Source organism: Corythoichthys intestinalis, chromosome 4 (assembly GCF_030265065.1).
Source record: "Corythoichthys intestinalis isolate RoL2023-P3 chromosome 4, ASM3026506v1, whole genome shotgun sequence".
Taxonomy (NCBI): Eukaryota; Metazoa; Chordata; class Actinopteri; order Syngnathiformes; family Syngnathidae; genus Corythoichthys; species Corythoichthys intestinalis.
Genome location: NC_080398.1, coordinates 3,445,860 through 3,464,949, shown reverse-complemented (window position 1 = coordinate 3,464,949; position 19,090 = coordinate 3,445,860). Strand labels below are relative to the sequence as shown.

Here is a 19,090-nt window from a genome sequence, read left to right as displayed (position 1 = left end):
GCTTACTATATGACCGTCATTTTGTTGGATGGGATTGATAATACAATAAAACTCCAGTCACAGACAACAATAAGGTGCAGTAATTCAATTACTGTATTTCCTGGTGTTTTTAACACAAGAGGTAAGTAATTTAAGTGCAAACTTTCAATGTAAACGTCTTACAAACAAAAAATATTAATTATATGCAGCAGCTCTTGAAAAAAAAATTAAACCTGCTAGTGTTATCATAAATAAATAATAAATTATGCTTTACGACTGGTATAATTGGGGGAATAAAAACATAGCATTTTACACAGGTCAATAATCATTACTTTAACCTAATACACAGCAAAGTCATTCACTTATGCCCGTGCTTCCTAATTTTTTATTGCTCATCACTGTCCATATCTTTTTTGAAGGGCAGATTTTTCTTGAGGAAGATCAACTAATCCAAATGTTCATGTTTAAGCAGACTGCGTTTCGTGGAAACAATATGCCGCCCTTTCCAGCATTGTAGTGGGTTATTTTTCAGGGTTAAAACTCACGATTTCTGTACCGCTCCACACTTCACACAAGCTCTGTCCCATGCGAACAGATCTGGCTGCCTTCGTCACTTCAAAGTCCGACTTTTGTTTTCCTGGGTGCGTTGAAAATCAATCACAGCACGTCGCTGCCGTGGGTGATCACACTGTCCATTGTTTTAGCATGTTGCTTCGTTGCCACTACTAGTTTCGTTTTCGTTTTGGGCTGTGAAGAAAACGCTACGCTGCGTGCGTTACAGTGGTTTCGTTAGCTCTCGCGTTGTTATGACACGCCCGTGACGATCGGGTAATGACGGCGACTAGTAGCGGTTCTGCCGAAATGCATGGGAAGTAACTTGTGGCAACCACGACTGCTTGTCCATATTATATCATGCGTGCGGTCTCGATCTAAGTGTGCGCTGTGTGGTGAATGACGCGCACTTGTGTCATTCACTGAAAGACACAAGCGCAGCATGTGAAGTAAAAGCTAAATGATCATATTGAGCAATGCATTGAACTAGGCTTTAGAAGCCGATTCTTGTGCTCACGATAGCCGAATTCTATCTCTACTATCGGTTCACTGAATATTTAATGGCTAATTACTGTCGAATGGTAACTTTACTATCGATATATCTGTATCTCTCATCTGGAAAACCGGATATCCGGTCGTATCGGTTTATCGTTCTCAAGCTTACTTTTTAACCGATATCCCGAGGTACTCCAAAAATCCAATACCGATATATATACAGTGGGGCAAATAAGTATTTAATCAACACTAATTGTGCAAGTTCCCCCCCACTTGAAAATATTAGCGAGGCCTGTAAGTCAACATGGTTAAACCTCAACCATGAGAGACAAAATGTGGAAAAAAAACAACAGAAAATCACATTGTTTGATTTTTAAATAACTTATTTGCAAATCATGGTGGAAAATAAGTATTTGGTCAATACCAAAAGTTCATCTCAATACTTCGTTATGTACCCTTTGTTGGGAATAACGGAGGCCAAACGTTTTCTGTAACTCTTCACAAGCTTATCACACACTGTTGCTGGTATTTTGTCCCATTCCTTCATGCAGATCTCCTCTAGAGCAGTGATGTTTTGGGGCTGTCGTTGGGCAACACAGACTTTCAACTCCCTCCACAAATTTTCTATGGGGTTGAGATCTGGAGACTGGCTGGCCCACTCCAGGACCTTTAAATGCTTCTTACGAAGCCACTTCTTTGTTGCCCTGGCTGTGCGTTTGGGATCATTGTCAAGCTGAAAAACCCAGACACGTCTCATCTTCAATGCCCTTGCTAATGGAAGGAGATTTTCACTCAAAATCTCTTGATACATGGCCCCATTCATTCTTTCCTTTACCCAGATCAGTCGTCTTGGTTCCTTTGCAGAAAAACAGCTCCAAAGCATGATGTTTCCACCCCCATGCTTCACAGTGGGTATGGTGCAATTCAGTATTTTTTTTCCTCCAAACAAGAGAACCTGTGTTTCTATCAAAAAGTTATATTTTGGTTGCATCTGACCATAACATATTCTCCCAGTCCTCTTCTGGATCATCCAAATGCTCTCTAGCGAACCGCAGACGGGCCTGGACGTGTACTTTCTTCAGCAGGGGGACACGTCTGGCAGTGCAGGATTTGAGTCCCTGGCGGCGCATTGTGTTACTGATAGTAGCCTTTGTTACTGTGGTCCCAGCTCTCTGTAGGTCATTCACTAGGTCCCCACGTGTGGTTCTGGGATTTTTGCTCCCCGTTGTTGTTATCATTTTGACGCCACAGGGTGAGGAGGGAGTTGAAAGTCCGTGTTCCCCAATGACAGCCCAAAACATCACTGCTCTAGAGGAGATCTTCATGGAGGAATGGACGAAAATACCAGCAACAGTGTGTGAAAAGCTTGTGAAGAGTTACAGAAAACGTTTGGCCTCCGTTATTGCCAACAAAGGGTACATAACAAAGTATTGAGATGAACTTTTGGTATTGACCAAATACTTATTTTCCAACATGATTTGCAAATAAATTCTTTAAAAATCAAACAATGTGATTTTCTGTTTTTTCCCCCCACATTCTGTCTCTCATGGTTGAGGTTTACCCATGTTGACAATTACAGGCCTCTCTAATATTTTCAAGTGGGAGAACTTGCACAATTAGTGGTTGAATAAATACTTGTTTGCCCCACTGTACCTTCAATCCGCAGTCCGAACACTATGGTATTTTCAAAGGTCAACAACCATTTATGTCTTCATTGTAACTTTGCGTCCCTAATTTGAAATTTAATTGTTATATCAGTGCGGATAACGACGTGACGTTTTTCAACTTGAGTCAAAACAGAAGGTGAGGACAATAAGGCGTATTGTTTCAGCTAATTACCGAGATTTCAGCAGGTTTATAAAGTTGGAGCATGCACATTACCAAGGGGCAACAATGTTGAACTTGTTGGCCCAACATTCCGTACATTTGGTGTTTGTGTAAAATGCTGCTCAGTGAGTTTCCGTTTTCCCCATAAGTGGAGTTTAAGGGGGGGCCAAAAGTTGTCATTGCATGTAACTGACTTTCCTACATATATAAAAGTTGTAAAGCAATAAAGCAAACAACAAAAATGAATGAAATGAACAAAAAAAGATATTTTTACAATGGGTCAAAATTATTTTTTTCGAACAGATCATGTGACTACCACCTTAGACGGTCATTTGCTTTGCATATTATTGCATATTATTATATGGTTTGAATTGCGATTAATCACGATTAATTAATTTTTAAGCTAACTCGATTAAAATTTTTAATCGTTTGACAGCCATAATTTATATATGTATATCTATACTAGTGTTGCACCGATACCAATTTTTGGCCCCGATACTGATACCTGGCTGTGCAGTATCGGCCGATACCGATACCATACCGATACCACCCCGTTTATATATATATATATATATATATATATATATATATCAGGGGTCGCGTTAACCGAATATTTTCCGTCGTTGACCGGTTTTTTAAAACGGTGACGGAAAAAACTGAAGTCCGTCCGTCATTTTGACAGGTTGCAATTCACACCCCAGACCACAGGCTGGCGAGCGAGCATATTAATTAGCTATTGTCTCTCTTAATGCATGACGTCGTTGGCTATTCTGTCAGAATATTGTAGCGTCACCGGGGTCTGGCGGCAGCACCGTGATTGACACATCAACGCGAGGTTCTTATTGGTGCACCCGGTGTGCCAGCGCGTCATCCAATTGGTGGACTAGATTGCCGCCTGTGTATAGACAAGTTTCCGAGGTACTTCCGGTTTACTTCCTTCCCCATCCGTTTCCGCCTGTTTACCATTGAAGTCAATGGCGGTGGAATCGAAGTTGGAAGGTCTTTATACAAGATCCCGGGAATGTTATTTTGATGTAGGCGGGTGGAGAACCAAGCCAAGGCCTCCATGCTTCGTACCATGTCGATTTCCAAACCATGGGTGCTCGTACTCGTCATACAGGAGGGAGGGAAGGAGATGTACAAAACTGACAGCTCCTGCAGTCATGCCCCCGCTGTTATGGAAGGTAATGTGCTCTAAAATACGAAACCTAAAATCTGGCGCATGAAACGACTTGTTGCCTTTGCTATTGATATTACGATGATGACTGTAATTACGAAGTTTAATCATTTTTTCAACAACTAGCTTCTGCTACTGCTGCTAGCCGCCTGTTGCTAATCGTGTTTGAATGCACCGCATAAATCCAAGTGTTGCAAGTTTTTATTCGTTTGTTTACAGCTGGGAAACGCTGTTATAAAAGGGAAGACAACTTGGCTTGTACGTTGATGGACATATATCGAACATATATCGTTTGCGTTCCACAATGATGATGACAGCTCGACTCCCGGGAGAGGCCGAGAGAGAGGCAGGAATTGTGACAGACGGTGGTTCGCCGAGATCGCCGTGATCCAACTACGAACTTGTGAACGGTAGCATCTTTAAATATATGCTATTGGAGCTGGAATTACCGAGGACGGGAAAAAAGCACATCTAAATGCCGCCGAGGGCCTCCGTGATGTCGCTATTTGTTCACGAGGCTCCGGAGCTCTGCGGTCTGATATCACATTCTCGTATGCTATTTTTGCAATACTTTTATAAATGTGATTTATTGACCTGTTTTGGAGTGCACCAATCGTTTTAAATAAAACAAGAAATGGAATTATGTCTAAATGTTTTATTGCGATCAATGCCTGCAATAAAAAAAAGAATGACATACTATTTGTGTTTACATCATATGTACATAACCTTGTCGCATTTCCTTGTAACAAAACAATCCATGTCAGCCCTTCTGCAGTCGGCAAATGTAATATAACTTGTAATTTCACCACATTTTGGTCACTAATGGCCGTAGTATCAATCCATTCCTCACGTTAACACAGGCTGACCGTTGTTAATAATTTTGTCCACGAATGATCAACGAAGTGACACGAACTGCCATCCAATCTCATCTACGTGTCATCAAGGTCGTGCTGAATCAATTTTTGAAGAGTCCATGGGTTGCTCTGGCTTGATTTCGTAGTTTTATCGTCGTCAATGCACTACTAATACACTGCTACTCAACCGGACCGGAAGTGCCAAGCCCATATTTCGCTTAGGAAACTTGTCTATAGACCCCAATCACATGACGTCACAACTCCGCCCCCTGACTGGAGCAGCCATATTGTCTGTCAGCTCGTCGTGTTTACACATTACCGCTACGTACATGCCTCCAATTACGGCGTGTTTTTCTGCTCGTTAACATTAATAATCAAAATGGCGAAGGCGTGTGTGGCGGTTGGTTGCAGTAACAGAGAAGATAGACGGAGAGACTTGAAGTTCTACCGTATTCTGAGAGACCCGAAGAGGAGAGCGAGATGGACTGCTGTAATTCGACAAGAAATCTGGGCACCAAACGATCACCACAGACTATGTAGTAGTCGTTTTATATCTGGTAAGATGCATTTAATATATATTTAGAAGATTTTGGGCTGACAACCACAATTAAGATCATTGTGTGACGTTGGTGATTGGGGTCTATATAGTTGCCTCTTTTTCTTTGGGAGTGGAGTTGTTTTGTTGGTGTTGTTGGCGGTAAGCAGAGTAAAAAGAGGGAGAAAAATACAACTTCCGTGTCTAATTTTTCGCCGCCAAGCAAGCGTTACAATATTAATTTAAAATGAATGAAAACTAAATACTAATGAATATGTCATCATTATCATTTTAAAAATTTAAGTAACTGGTAAAAATAGATTATGACCGGATTTTTATGACCCTGTCAGTCAAAATGACAGACAACGAAAATGTCTAGCGCAACCTCTGATATATATATATATATATATATATATATATATATATATATATATATATATATATATATCGAAACTTTCAGGCCGCAAATCTAGCATGTAGCCATTGATTCTAATCGACGGGATTTCTATTTTGAAGTATTTCCCGAACGCCGCCATGTCGGCGCCGCCAAGCGGCCTTGTCATTGGTCAGAAGTGGCTATTGGCCCGCTCTCATTGGTCGGGAGCAGGCCAATAGCGATAGCTGTTTGGTGTTCACATGTCATCACACAACACAGAGACAGTGAAGTGAGCGCCAGGAGAAAAAAAAAGTGCTGCGGTCAAATGTTATAATAATGGACCGGTAAATGGTATCGGCGCCGTCTTTGTTGGTACTCGCCGATACCGATACAACCATTTCGGGCCGGATCGGCGCCCCCTGCCGATACTAGTATCGGTATCGGTGCATCTTTAATATATATATATAAACCCCATTTTTAAACATATATTTTTATTTGTATATGGCGGAAAACACAGACAAGGCTGAAAAAGCAGTTTCTGCTCTTGCACCTCTCTTTAAAATAAACTGCTGTATTTTAAGCCAAAACAACTGTTGTGTTTGAAAGAACAATATGTCTCTATGCTGCCAGAGCAGATACATGGCGCATTAAGTCCCCGAACTATTTTTAATTTGTCCGTTTTACCCTGGAAACCCCCGTTTACAAACGTTGCGTAACCGCTTTTGTTTCAACCCAGCCGTAAAACAAAGGTAATTAATTATATTTATTATTTAAAATGTCTTTCATTTTTAGCTTAGAAATTTTTTTTGATGTATAATATTTAGTTTAAAAAAACAAAAAATATTCATTTGCATATTTTAAACTAACAAATGACTAATTATGAAAAAATGGTGTCTGTAAAAAAGTCACAGATATCTACCTCATAACTATCGCTTAATTGTATTTTTGTTGTTGTTGTTACTGTCGCATTTTCTCTGATATGTTAGATGATAAATAATCAATCCAAACAAAGAAATATTGGGGGGAAAAAACGTTTAAAAGGGCATATATATGAAAAAGAAAATCTCGACCACTCTTTGATGTCTACGATTTCTGCATCGCGACCCTTGTTATATTATCATGTTTTACCCATAAAATCCCCCAAAAATCCAGCTGTGGCAATTCACAGCTGTGTCTTGACACTCGGTGATACATGCCACATAGAACTGGGCGGTAAACCGAAAATTTACCGTCACCGAAATTCTTCACGATGACCGACGTAATTTTGACCATGTCGATAAATTCGGTACATTAATAAAACAAGAAAATAGTCTTTTCATCCCGCTTTGACTCTGTGTTGTTCGTCTATGCTCATTCCCCTTTAAGAAAGCAGTGAATGTACATACGTAGGGAGTCACGTGATCATCAGGAAGCCAATCAAACAGAAGCCCGGTAAGCTAACGCTAGCAGCTAATGCTACAAGCAAAACGTGCTGGAGTGTGGCTTAAGGGAGGTTCGCCAAACTTTCACCCGACATTTAATAGACTCTTGGTGGCATCCAGACGGGCTTTCACCAGCTGTCCTCCCTTGTTCTCACAATTTCCGGAGATGGTGCTTTCAGTGCTTTCTACCGGTAGCCAGGCCACAGGCTAACGCTAGCCGCTAACGCTAGCGGCCGCTAGCGGCTAACGCTACAAATGAACGTGATGGAGTCTGATAGCGGCTCTAACCTTGTCAAAACGGCTGAATTTAATGAGTGGATTGGGCATGGACTGCATCTAGCAATTACTATGTCGCGTTATTTTGTATCTGACTGTGTGTGATTTCTCTGATAGCTTTTGTGATGGTAAAGCATTCAGCATAAAGCACAAATGGCCCCAGCTATTTTTCTGTATGTGTTTAATTCTGTGTCATTATTGCTATCATAAAATCTTAAGTGTTTCATTTGCAGAAGATCAATATAGCTTTAATGTGTGTCTGTCTGTCTGTCTGTTTGGGGGTTCATGTATGTGTGCATTTATTAAAAAATGCACTGGGTGGGGGGGGGGGGGTAGGGGGGAGACCCTGAAACCATAAAGTAAACACTTGTATTGAATAATTATGTCACAGCAGCCATTAACAATAAATTGTCTTTTTGAAGTGTACTGTTCGAGCTGCAAGTCATTTGTGTTACAATGACATGTTTGCACAGGCATATCGATTTTGACAATGTACATTGTTCAAGCCATACACTCTGTTATAAATGCTCATACTTGAATTCTTATTGTTTACAATTCATTTGTATAAACCTAATGTCTAGACTGCATGTACATTTGTTAAATATATCAAATTGAATGCTGGTAACTAAATCAACAAGAAACTGTTAATCTGTATTTCATGCATTGATTCATATTTTCAAATTATATAACAGTCCGCTTGGACGACTTTATCGTCATTTATCGTTATCGAGATAAATCTGCTCCATTTATCGTGATACATGTTTAAGGCCATATCGCCCACCCCTAATGCCACATGGAGTTTTTGGATCGAAACAAGGTAAGTAGGCGATAATATCTCGTTAAAGTCATGGCGTCTGTGATTCTGTTTTCGCGTCCGCTCACCTCCAGATAGGGTTTTGCTGTTCAATTTTTTAAAATTCGTTAATTTTTTTAAGATACCCTCCTTTTCAAAAATTTTCTTCCCCCAGAAAATTGAGATTTTAAGCTTTCCAAAGATGTATCACACATGCATATCGGACAATTTTGAAATTTGGCCAAATTGGGGGTCTCCGAGCGGAACTTAAAGTCACCTGAGTGTTTTCCGCCATATACTGTATGTAATGTCAATAAGTGTATATAAAACCCGAAAAAATAAGTGTTATCTATAGAACATGAAAGAATCGTTTGAAACATGTAAAGCAAATATTTTATATATAATATAAATAACACATAAAATAATGTCTAAATAATACACACTGTACATTCATTCTCTGTCTCATATGAAATGTGTGTGTTTGTGTAGGTGTACATACATACGTAGATGAAAATAATGTACATAAATGTTTTTAGAACTCTTATATAATAATTAGGGCTGTCAAACGATTAAAATTTTAATCGAGTTAATTACAGCTTAAAAATTAATAGCAATTAATCGCAATTCAAACCATCTATAAAATATGCCATATTTTTCTGTAAATTATTGTTGGAATGGAAAGATAAGACACAAGACGGATATATTCATTCAACATACGGTACCTAAGTACTGTATTTGTTTATTATATCAATAAATCAACAAGATGGCATTAACATTACATTCTGTTAAAGCGATCCATGGATAGAAAGACTTGTAGTTCTTAAAAGATAAATGTTAGTACAAGTTATAGAAATTTTATATTAAAACCCCACTTAATGTTTTCGTTTTAATACAATTTGTAAAATTTTCAATAAAAAAAATAAACTAGTAGCCCGCCATTGTTGATGTCAATAATTACTTACACAATACTCATGGGTGCTAAAGCCTATAAAATCAGTCGCACCCAAGCGCCAGCAGAAGGCCACAAAACTCAGAAAAACACAACAAGTACACATTTCACTGTGCTGTCATTTTAATCTGTTTGAGCGGGGCATTTGTGCGTTAATTGTGTCAAATATTTTAACGTGATTAATTTAAAAAAATAATTACCGCCCGTTAACACGATAATTTTGACAGCCCTAGGATAGACACATATACAGTACATGTGTGTATAGTTTATTTAAGCAAGCCACGAAACAAAGTACTTTTGAGCATTAACATTACATTCTGTTAAAGCGATCCATGGATAGAAAGACTTGTAGTTCTTAAAAGATAAATGTTAGTAAAAGTTATAGAAATTTTATATTAAAACCCCTCTTAATGTTTTCATTTTATTAAAATTTGTAAAATTTTCAATCAAAAAATAAACTAGTAGCTCGCCATTGTTGATGTCAATAATTACACCATGCTTACTCATGGTACTAACTAGGGTTGTTCCGATCATGTTTTTTTTAATCCCGATCCGATCCCGATCGTTTTAGTTTGAGTATCCCGATATTTCCCGATCCGATTGCTTTTTTTTTTTTTGCTCCCGATTCAATTCCAATCATTCCCGATAATTTTTCCCGATCATATACACTTTGGCAATGCATTAAGAAAAAAAATGAATAAAACTCGGACAAATATATACATTCAACATACAGTACATAAGTACTGTATTTGTTTATTATGACAATAAATCCTCAAGATGGCATTTACATTATTAACATTCTTTCTGTGAGAGGGATCCACGGATAGAAAGACTTGTAATTCTTAAAGGATAAATGTGACTTTGTAGATTGTGACTAAATATTGCCATCTAGTGTATTTGTTGAGCTTTCAGTAAATGATACTGTAGCCATTTAACTTCTGCCCAAATGCATGATGGGAAGTGCAACCATGACTGTGCGTCGTGGTACCAATTAATATATCTTCTCTGCGTTGGGAAATAACATAGGGTGTTAAGAAAAAGATCAACTACTACCTTTCATCCCCACATTGCTTTCCACGATTATTCTAATCATTGGGAGAGGGATTGCAAGGCTCTAGCCATTTAAAAAGAAGGCTCCAAAGGCTGCCAAAATTCACTCTACTAATTTTACACTGCCTTTTCTATATACTCTATGGGTGAAACGGCGCCATTGTAGATTGAACGCGACAATGCGTGAGTGGGTCGTTTAGTGCATGCGTTAATTTCGTTAAATATTGTAACGTGATAAATGTAAAAAATATTAATTCTCGCCGTTAACGCGATAAATTTGATAACCCTACCTATGGTATCATACCAATTACTTTGAAACAATTGGCTGCAAAGCTTCATGGCTTCAAGAAGCTTAATTTGGCCATCACTGTCAAAAAGTCAACCTCTGCTGCCACCTGCTGTCAACACTGTTGTTGTCCAACATGCCTCCTAGCATGCATTGCAGCGTTACAGATGTAAATAACAAAATTCATGTCCTGTGCTAATAATTTCTTCAGTTACTGTTCCAGTTGTTTCATTAATTGCTAGTAATGGTATTTGGTAACACTTTAATTCACAGTGGCGCCATATGACTGTCATTAGATAATCATAATTATGACATGACACTTTCATGAGCATTTATGAATGCTTATAACAGATGTCATTTTGTGTTATCCAGCAAATTATCTCACTTTTGAATGGATGTAAAAGATCCGAGCTGGACATAAATGGAGTGAGTGACATAATTTGCCGGATGTCACTTCACGACATAAGCATTCAGTAATGCCCATGATATGTCATAAGTATCGATGACAGTCTTATGACAATGTTATGATGCCGCTCTGTAATAAATTGTTACCTATTAACCCAAAAAAATCATCAAATAAGCCGCACTGGACTATAAACCGCAGAATTCAAAATGAAGGAAAAAAGTAGCGGTTTATAGTCCGAAAATTACGGTATGTCTGTAACGTTAAATACAATTAGAAAACGATTTAATTAAAAAAAAAATATATAAATAAATAAAAAAGGCATGTCCGATATTTTTTTGCCGATTCCGATACTTTGAAAATGACGTGATCGGACCCGATCGATCGGCATCTCTAGTACTAACCCATAAAATCAGTTGGACCCAAATGCCAGCAGAGGGGGCCAAACACCAAAAAACAAGTAACAAGCGAACACTGTACTGTCCTTTTAGTCTGTTTGAGCGGGGCATGTGCGTTAATTGCGTCAAATATTTTAACGTGATTAATTTAAAAAATTAATTACCGCCCGTTAACGCGATAATTTTGACAGTCCTAATAATATTATCATATTTTTTAAAAATCCGCGATGCACTGAGGGTGCTAAAGTTGAGCCGCGAAGTAGCAAGGGATCACAGCGTACAGTGGCGCAACTACACGTTGGACAGCGAATGAGTCGCATATGGGCGTGACTCGACAGGGGGCGCCGTCACGAGGACCAACCACGTGACCAAATACAGTTTCCTGCTTCATCAAATGCTTTAAGTGATGCTAATCAATGTCACCAACTATTAAAGCGTAAAGTCTACGTTGTTTGCCACATGCGCCTTCTATAAGGATGGCACCTAAAGAAAAAAAAAAGCGCAGATGCCCGCTGAAAGCCTGACTCCAGACAAGCATTGAAGCTCCTCGTGATTTAATAGCCATGCACAAAAAAAGCCAGCCCGCCCACCTTCACGCCCACCCTCGCCCGTCTGCGATTAAAAACAACAACAACAACGCGCTGCTGAAAGATGGCGGCCGGGGTTTCGTACCTGGCGGGTCGTCAAGATGGTGGCCGCGAGGAAGACGAGAAGGGTCTCCCTCCTCCTTCCTCTTCTTTCTTCGTCATTTGCAGCTCGGCCTGCGCGCGAGAAGCAAAGATCAGAGGCCGTTTTCCCACCTTTTCATGTGCGTTCTCATGGTACGGTTTGCCCCCCGGCATGCAAATGACTTTCATTATGCAAATGCATGCAAATCACATCCAAGCGTGTGAGAGCCCAGAAGAAGAGAAGGCGGGAGACACGCCGACGTTGCCCCAATGAATGAAAGAGGATGAAAACAATTCCCTAGTACGTCGCTCAATGGCTACGTTTACATTGACAAAACTACTTTAATACGAGTTCGGAGTGAAATTATGCTCGGATGTTTTCATGGACACTAAAAATTTTGATTTGTTCAGGACTTGCATGTTCTTGCATCATACTTTTGGTCGAAACAAAGATAAGTACTTCACAAGGGAAAGTCAAAGTGCGTTATCATACCAATGATACAGTACACAGAAAATGCTGTTTCTGGAGAATTGTTCATGTAGTACAAATGCAGTGGTACCTCTACTTACGAAATTAAGTAGTTTCGTAACTTGAAAATTCTGTAAGTAGAGACACGTTTTCCATGTAAATGCCCTAATCCATTCCAAGCCCCCCAAAATTCAGACATAAATCTTAATAGAGTAAAGAATACAAGTTATTACACTCATGAAGAGCTGTCAGAACACAAGGGACGAATGAAAAGAATGCTAGGATACACACATACACATACGGTCCCTCTTAGCCAATGGGATGCCAGCAATGCTAGGCAATAGTGAGAGCAGCTATAAGTATGTCACGTTCAGTAAACTCTGGGCACTGCGGGTACTAGCCATATTGTATTTTTGCCTTTTGTATCCTGAAACTTCTTTCGTAACAAGAGGTAATATTTTCCCGTTGAGGTGTGTCTTAACCTGAAAATTCTGTATGTAGAGACGTATTTAAGTAAAGGTATCACTTTACTTGTAGTACTGTACTGTAGTACAAGCGCACAAAGGTACGCATTCTTGTAGCACAACCGCCCACAGGTGCACGCACTTGTAGTACAATCGCGCGCAGGTGCGCTTACTTGTAGTGCAAGCGAACGCAGGTGCGCATACTTGTAGTGCAATCGTGCGCTTACTTGTAGTGCAAGCGAATGCAGGTGCAGGTACTTGTAGTACAAGCACACGCAGGGGCACGTGCTTGAAGTACAAGTGCACACAGGTGCATATACTTGAAGTACAGTCACACACAGGTGCACGCACTAGTAGTACAAGCGCAGGTAGGTACGCGTTCTTGTAGTGCAGGCACACACGCAGGTGTTCATACTTGTAGTGCAAGTGCACGCGCAGGTGGGCATACTTGTAGTGCAAGCGCATACGCAGGTGCGCGTACTTGTAGTACACGCGCACACAGGTGCGCATTCTTGTAGTGCAAGCGCACACACAGGTGCGTATACTTGTAGTGCAAACACATGCGCAGGTGCACATTCTTGTAGAGCAAGTTCACGCGCAGGTGCGCATACTTGTAGTACAAGTGCACGCAAGTGTACGGACTTGTAGTACAAGAGCACACAGGTGCACATTGTTGTAGTGCAAGTGCACGTACATGTGCGCATACTTGTAGTGCAAGCGCATGCGCAGGTGCGCGTACTTGTAGTACACGCGCACACAGGTGCGCATTCTTGTAGTGCAAGCGCACACACAGGTGCGTATACTTGTAGTGCAAACACATGCGCAGGTGCACATTCTTGTAGAGCAAGTTCACGCGCAGGTGCGCATACTTTTAGTACAAGTGCACGCAGGTGTACGGACTTGTAGTACAAGCGCACACAGGTGCACATTGTTGTAGTGCAAGTGCACGCACATGTGCGCATACTTGTAGTGCAAGCGCATGCGCAGGTGCGCGTACTTGTAGTACACGTGCACACAGGTGCGCATTCTTGTAGTGCAAGCGCACACACAGGTGCGTATACTTGTAGTGCAAGTGCGCGCGCAGGTGCGCATACTTGTAGTGCAAGTGCACGCGCAGGTGCGCATACTTGTAGTACAAGTCCACGCAGGTGCACGGACTAATAGTACAAGTGCACGCAGGTGCACATACTTGTAGTACAGTTGTGTGCAAGTGCATGTACTTGAAGTACAGTCGCGCGGAGGTGCACGCACCTGTAGTAGAACACGTGTGCAGGTGCACGCACTTGTAGTGAAAATGCATGCATTTATGTCACACTGCTGTTGCCATAGTTGTGCTTCCCCTGTTATTGTAGTATTACAATAAAAAAGAGACCCAAGTGATGAGTCGCGTGCACATGTGATTTGAAGCACACTGAACAAAGAAGTGTTGTTCCACTCAAGTGTCAGCCTTAAATGTACTTAGATTGATAAAGTACATAACAGCGCATTTGCCATACTGCTGACCACTGTGACCTTTGACCTCATTGCCCAAAAATGAAATCACCTCTTTCGTTTCATATAACAAACATATCCTGCAGCTTACATAATAATACTTGTGCTTGAGTTATCTTGAACAAAAAAAACATTCAAATTCAGTTTTGGACCTGTGACCTTTGACCTTCGACAAACAGACAGACATACAAATACATAAACTCCGCCTTCTGGAGATTTTATGTGCTGACTGTGGTAGACATTTAGCTTTAGCTAAAATCATTTAGCGTAACCAAGTGACATAAAAAAATTATATATCATGCATAAATACATCAATATTTTGAGTTGATCTTACTGTTGCTATATTAAAGTATTTTGTTGTATTTTTACTGTTTTTGTTTTTGTTTTTAAAGAAATTAACACTGTACGTCTGATTTAGCTAAGGCACGTGACTAGCGAGCCAAGGGGGCGCTCTTGTCCCCTCTATTGTCCTCCGTGTCACCCAGGGGAAGATTTGATGGCTCGGCGCTGAAAAAAGGGGTGAGTCGGGAGTGTGAGAGAGTTGGGGCGACAAGCGATGGGGGAGGGCCAGTCACACCAGCACTGGGCGGCAAAGCGCTCCTAATTGGCACTTGACATTTTTTTCTCAAGTGGAGCCCACTTTTCGCTGCGGTTGTGCAGAAAAGTGCCTTATGCTAATACGTCGGAGGTGTCAACGTCGCCTGAGGTGGCAAATCTTTTCAGACATTTTTTTTTTTGTGTGGGGGCATGAATGGTCATATTTTAATGCCATTAGCAGTGCTAGATGTCCATTCCATTTTGATTGAATGTCTTTCGACTTTCAATTAAATTTCAACTTTATTCCGGAATCGAGCTAACGTACTTATATTAAAAATAAAATAAATAATTAAAATTTTATTATGTATATCAGTACATGCATTTATGATTTAAAAAAAATATTTTATGGAGAAAAACATTCCATTTTAAATAGCTTTTTTGGTTTTATTTTTTAAAAAAGTAGGGGAAAAAAAGGTAAGCTGTTTTCTTTTAACTTTTTACTTATTTATTGAAGGTAAAATAGTAAATATTCTTAGCTTTAATTTTTCACAATTTGTGGTTTTATTTTTATTTTTTTGCTTGAATTATAATATGTATTTATATATTTTTTTAACCCTTACAGGTTATTGCATTGAACTCATTGGCTGCCATTGACACCAGTGGACGTCCAAATTATTTGGATTGAATCACTCAAAATGAATTGGACGTCAATGGGACTGAAAGATGAGCACTCACCACCAGTCTCCACAGTTTTTATTTTTTTTAAAATAATGGACAAATAATTTTAATTTTCTTTTAATTTATTTTAAAAATGTCAAGAAAAACGTTTATACAATTATAAATTTATACAATTATTATTATTATTATTAACTCTTACAGAGCATGCATTTAACTCACTAGCTGCCATAGACACGGCGCTATTGTTTAAAAAATATTTTCAGTATATACTGTATTACAATTCGTGCATGGAATAGTTAAAAAAAAAAAAAAAAACAACACAAATTTGGAAAAATTAAACTTATTAAAAAAGCATGGAATTGTTAAAAAACAAAAACAAAACAAAAAACACAAATTTGGAAAAATTAAACTTATTAAAAAAATTAAAATGTATTAAAAATTAAAAATATTTTCTATTTTACTTTCAATTTTAAAATAGAAATTAAATCAAAACTAAAAGAGAATATTCCTTTTTTAATTAAAAAATAGTTAAAAAGTTGTAAATTAAAAAAATATAAATCTATTTTATTTCATATTTTTTAAATTGAAATGAATTGGACGTCTAGCACCGTCAATGGCATTGAAAGATGAGCTTTCAGTCTTCCCAGTTTTTCAGTAATTTGAAAAATTTATCTATTTATTCAAAAAAAAAAAGGGCCTGAAAGATGTTTTTCAGAACAGACAAATATTTTTAGTTTAGATTAATTTATCAAATACTTTAAATGAAAACATAGTAATAGTCCTAAATTTATTTCTTCTAACTTTGTAGTTTTTTTTTTTAAATGTAGCACAAAAAACGGCCCTTCTTCAGGTTCATTTTGCAGTAAATAGGGGGCTGCGAGTCACATCATCACTTGAAATTAATATCTCAAATTCTCAATATCTATAAAACGATCACATCACAAATGAAGTTTTTACAGCACAAATTAGCACAAAAGTAGCATAAACGAATGGCACCATTTCGGGTCTATTTTGCCAAAAATTGGGGGCTGTGTGACCTCCTTACTCGAAATTAATATCTCAATATCTCAAAAACGATGGCAGCAGAATGAAGTATTTACAGCACAAACATAGCACAAACGATTGACACAATTTTTTGGCCATTTTTAATCAAAAATGGGGGTGCTGGTTGACGTCAGATTCAATTATTAATATATCAAAAACGATAGCAGCACAAACAAAAAAATTTTTCAGGACAAACGAGCACAAATGGATGGTATAATTTTTCTATAAATTTGCATCTGCTGGGAGGCCAACTTCACTGACGTCTAGTGCCGTCAATGGCTTTGAAAGATGACCGTTCACAGCCAGTCTCCCTAGTTTTTAAGTTATTTTAAAAATTGTATTTATTTATTTATATAATTAAAAAAAACTGTTAGAAATTTTTTTTTAAAAACCATTTAAAAATTTTATTCTTTTTAGTTTAATTTTTAAACATTTTTCAAAATAAAAACATGGTAAATATTCTTAATTTTTAAATGTGTATTTTTTTTCTGTAAAAAAAAATTCAAAATTTAAAAAATATAACCAAAAATCTAACACTGATTCACCACTGTATAAAAAAATAATCTAACAGCGACAATTGCTTTCAACAGCCAGGGTTGCTCATGCGACGATTGGCTCAAAACCAACAGAGTTAACATATTTGGACCCACGCGGTTAAGGAAAGAACACATTTTACTAATCGCTTTGTTCAGCGCGCAGACATTGAAAAAGTGCTGCTGTTCCTTTAGAAAACACTGAAGCCATTTTCTAAACTCTGTTGGCGTCTCAAGGAGAAGCAGAAGAAAAAAAGAGGGGTTTTGTTAAGAATCAGAGGCTCGTATTGAGAAAAGTGTCTGGCTGATCGGCTCGGCTCGGACCCGGCGGGACTGAAAGGGAGGCAAAGGGCCGCTTTGTCCCGGGGTGACAAGTGGACTTGCTCTATTGACTGTAAAGTCTACCGCCGAGGGGGTGGAAGTGGGCTACAATGCCTGTTTTTTTTACTTTAGACACTTGCAGAAGACGACTTAAGATAAACTAGCATCCGGATTTCTTAACGTTTTTACGTTTATTGCCGGTATAGACAAGGGGTGTCAACCCCTGGATCTTATTTACCGATCGACTGTTTATATTACTCTAACACACATAATATAATCAATCAGGGAATAGTATCATTTCTCGTATCTACTGCTTGTATTACTCTAACACACCCAATATAAAACAAATAGCATTTATACAGTAGTTTAAAGTGATCCTCTAACTTAAATACATGTAGGCTCTAATAAACCACAATTGTTCTCTTGCACTAAAATTGGTTGTTAGAAACACATAAAATGTTAATGGCAATATTTTATAATATTTAGTCCATATTTTGACCGATAGTTGGCGCCATGGTTTGCGGGCTCGCAGTGATGACGTCATTGGGATCTTTCCAAATATGTAGCGTGTTGAAGTGAGTGGTCAAGGTGGAATTATTATTTTTAGTGAATAAATGTGCATAAGTGGAAGCTTCTCCCCTTTTTGGTCCCTGTATGCACGTATCCAACCCACCACGCGTTACAACTGGAGCCCGAACATATTTCCTGGATCCTCAGTCAAGTAAGGGATCCGTCTATTTTCTGGATCCAACAACGTCTGCAATACTGGTTTCGGATCTGTCCATTTTTTTGATTCTTCGGTCCCACAGCGGCTTTTCGGATCGGTCTATTTTGTGGAATTGACGGCAACATTGCCATGGGATCCGTCTAATTCCTGGATTTTCGAGTGAGTAAAAAAACGCAGATTTGGATTACTATTGCTATCTTTTTTGTCTACTATTCTTCGTGGGAGTTTTCCCCAAATCATACTAAATAATTAAAGCACTGTGGCACGCTACAGTGACGACAGTGACTCTGACGTGGACCTTACAACAATGTTGGAGTTCGTCAGGGAACGCGTGTTTGCGTACTGCTTACTGCTGAGCTCCCGAGTGAAAAGTGGTCAAGGTGGAAATATTATTTTTTGTGAATAAATGTGCATAAGTGGAAGCTTCTCCCCTTTTTGGTACTTTTATACACGTATCCTAGCTACCACGCGTTACAATGTACAAGACATGGATTACACAAGGTGTGCTCTTTGGCCTGTACTGTATGTAAAGAACACGACAGCTCTGGATGCTAACAAGCTACATAATTATATTGGGATACATTTGAAAACACAATATGCTTACCTTGAATATCTGCTAATAAAACCAGAGTTCCCAACAGCACTCTCTCGCATCACCAGTTTTGCCCAACTTTTGTCTTATCAGGTATTTGCTGCACGCATTTTTCCCTGAAGCTCGTCTTGTGAACAACCAACAGTGCTGTGCTGCTCTTCACTTTTCAGATCTGGTTCAAATAGGAAGGGTAGA

At 38.9% G+C, this 19,090-nt stretch overlaps 1 long non-coding RNA gene across 3 annotated transcripts in view; it reads right to left on the bottom strand.

Annotated features, from left to right (window-relative positions):
* Positions 1-19,090, bottom strand: part of LOC130915056 (uncharacterized) — a 54,986-nt gene that overhangs the window by 13,457 nt on the left and 22,439 nt on the right. For all 3 annotated transcript variants that reach the window (XR_009063048.1, XR_009063049.1, XR_009063047.1), the window contains one exon: positions 12,044-12,132. This is a non-coding gene — a long non-coding RNA (uncharacterized LOC130915056). The remainder of the gene's footprint in view (positions 1-12,043; positions 12,133-19,090) is intronic.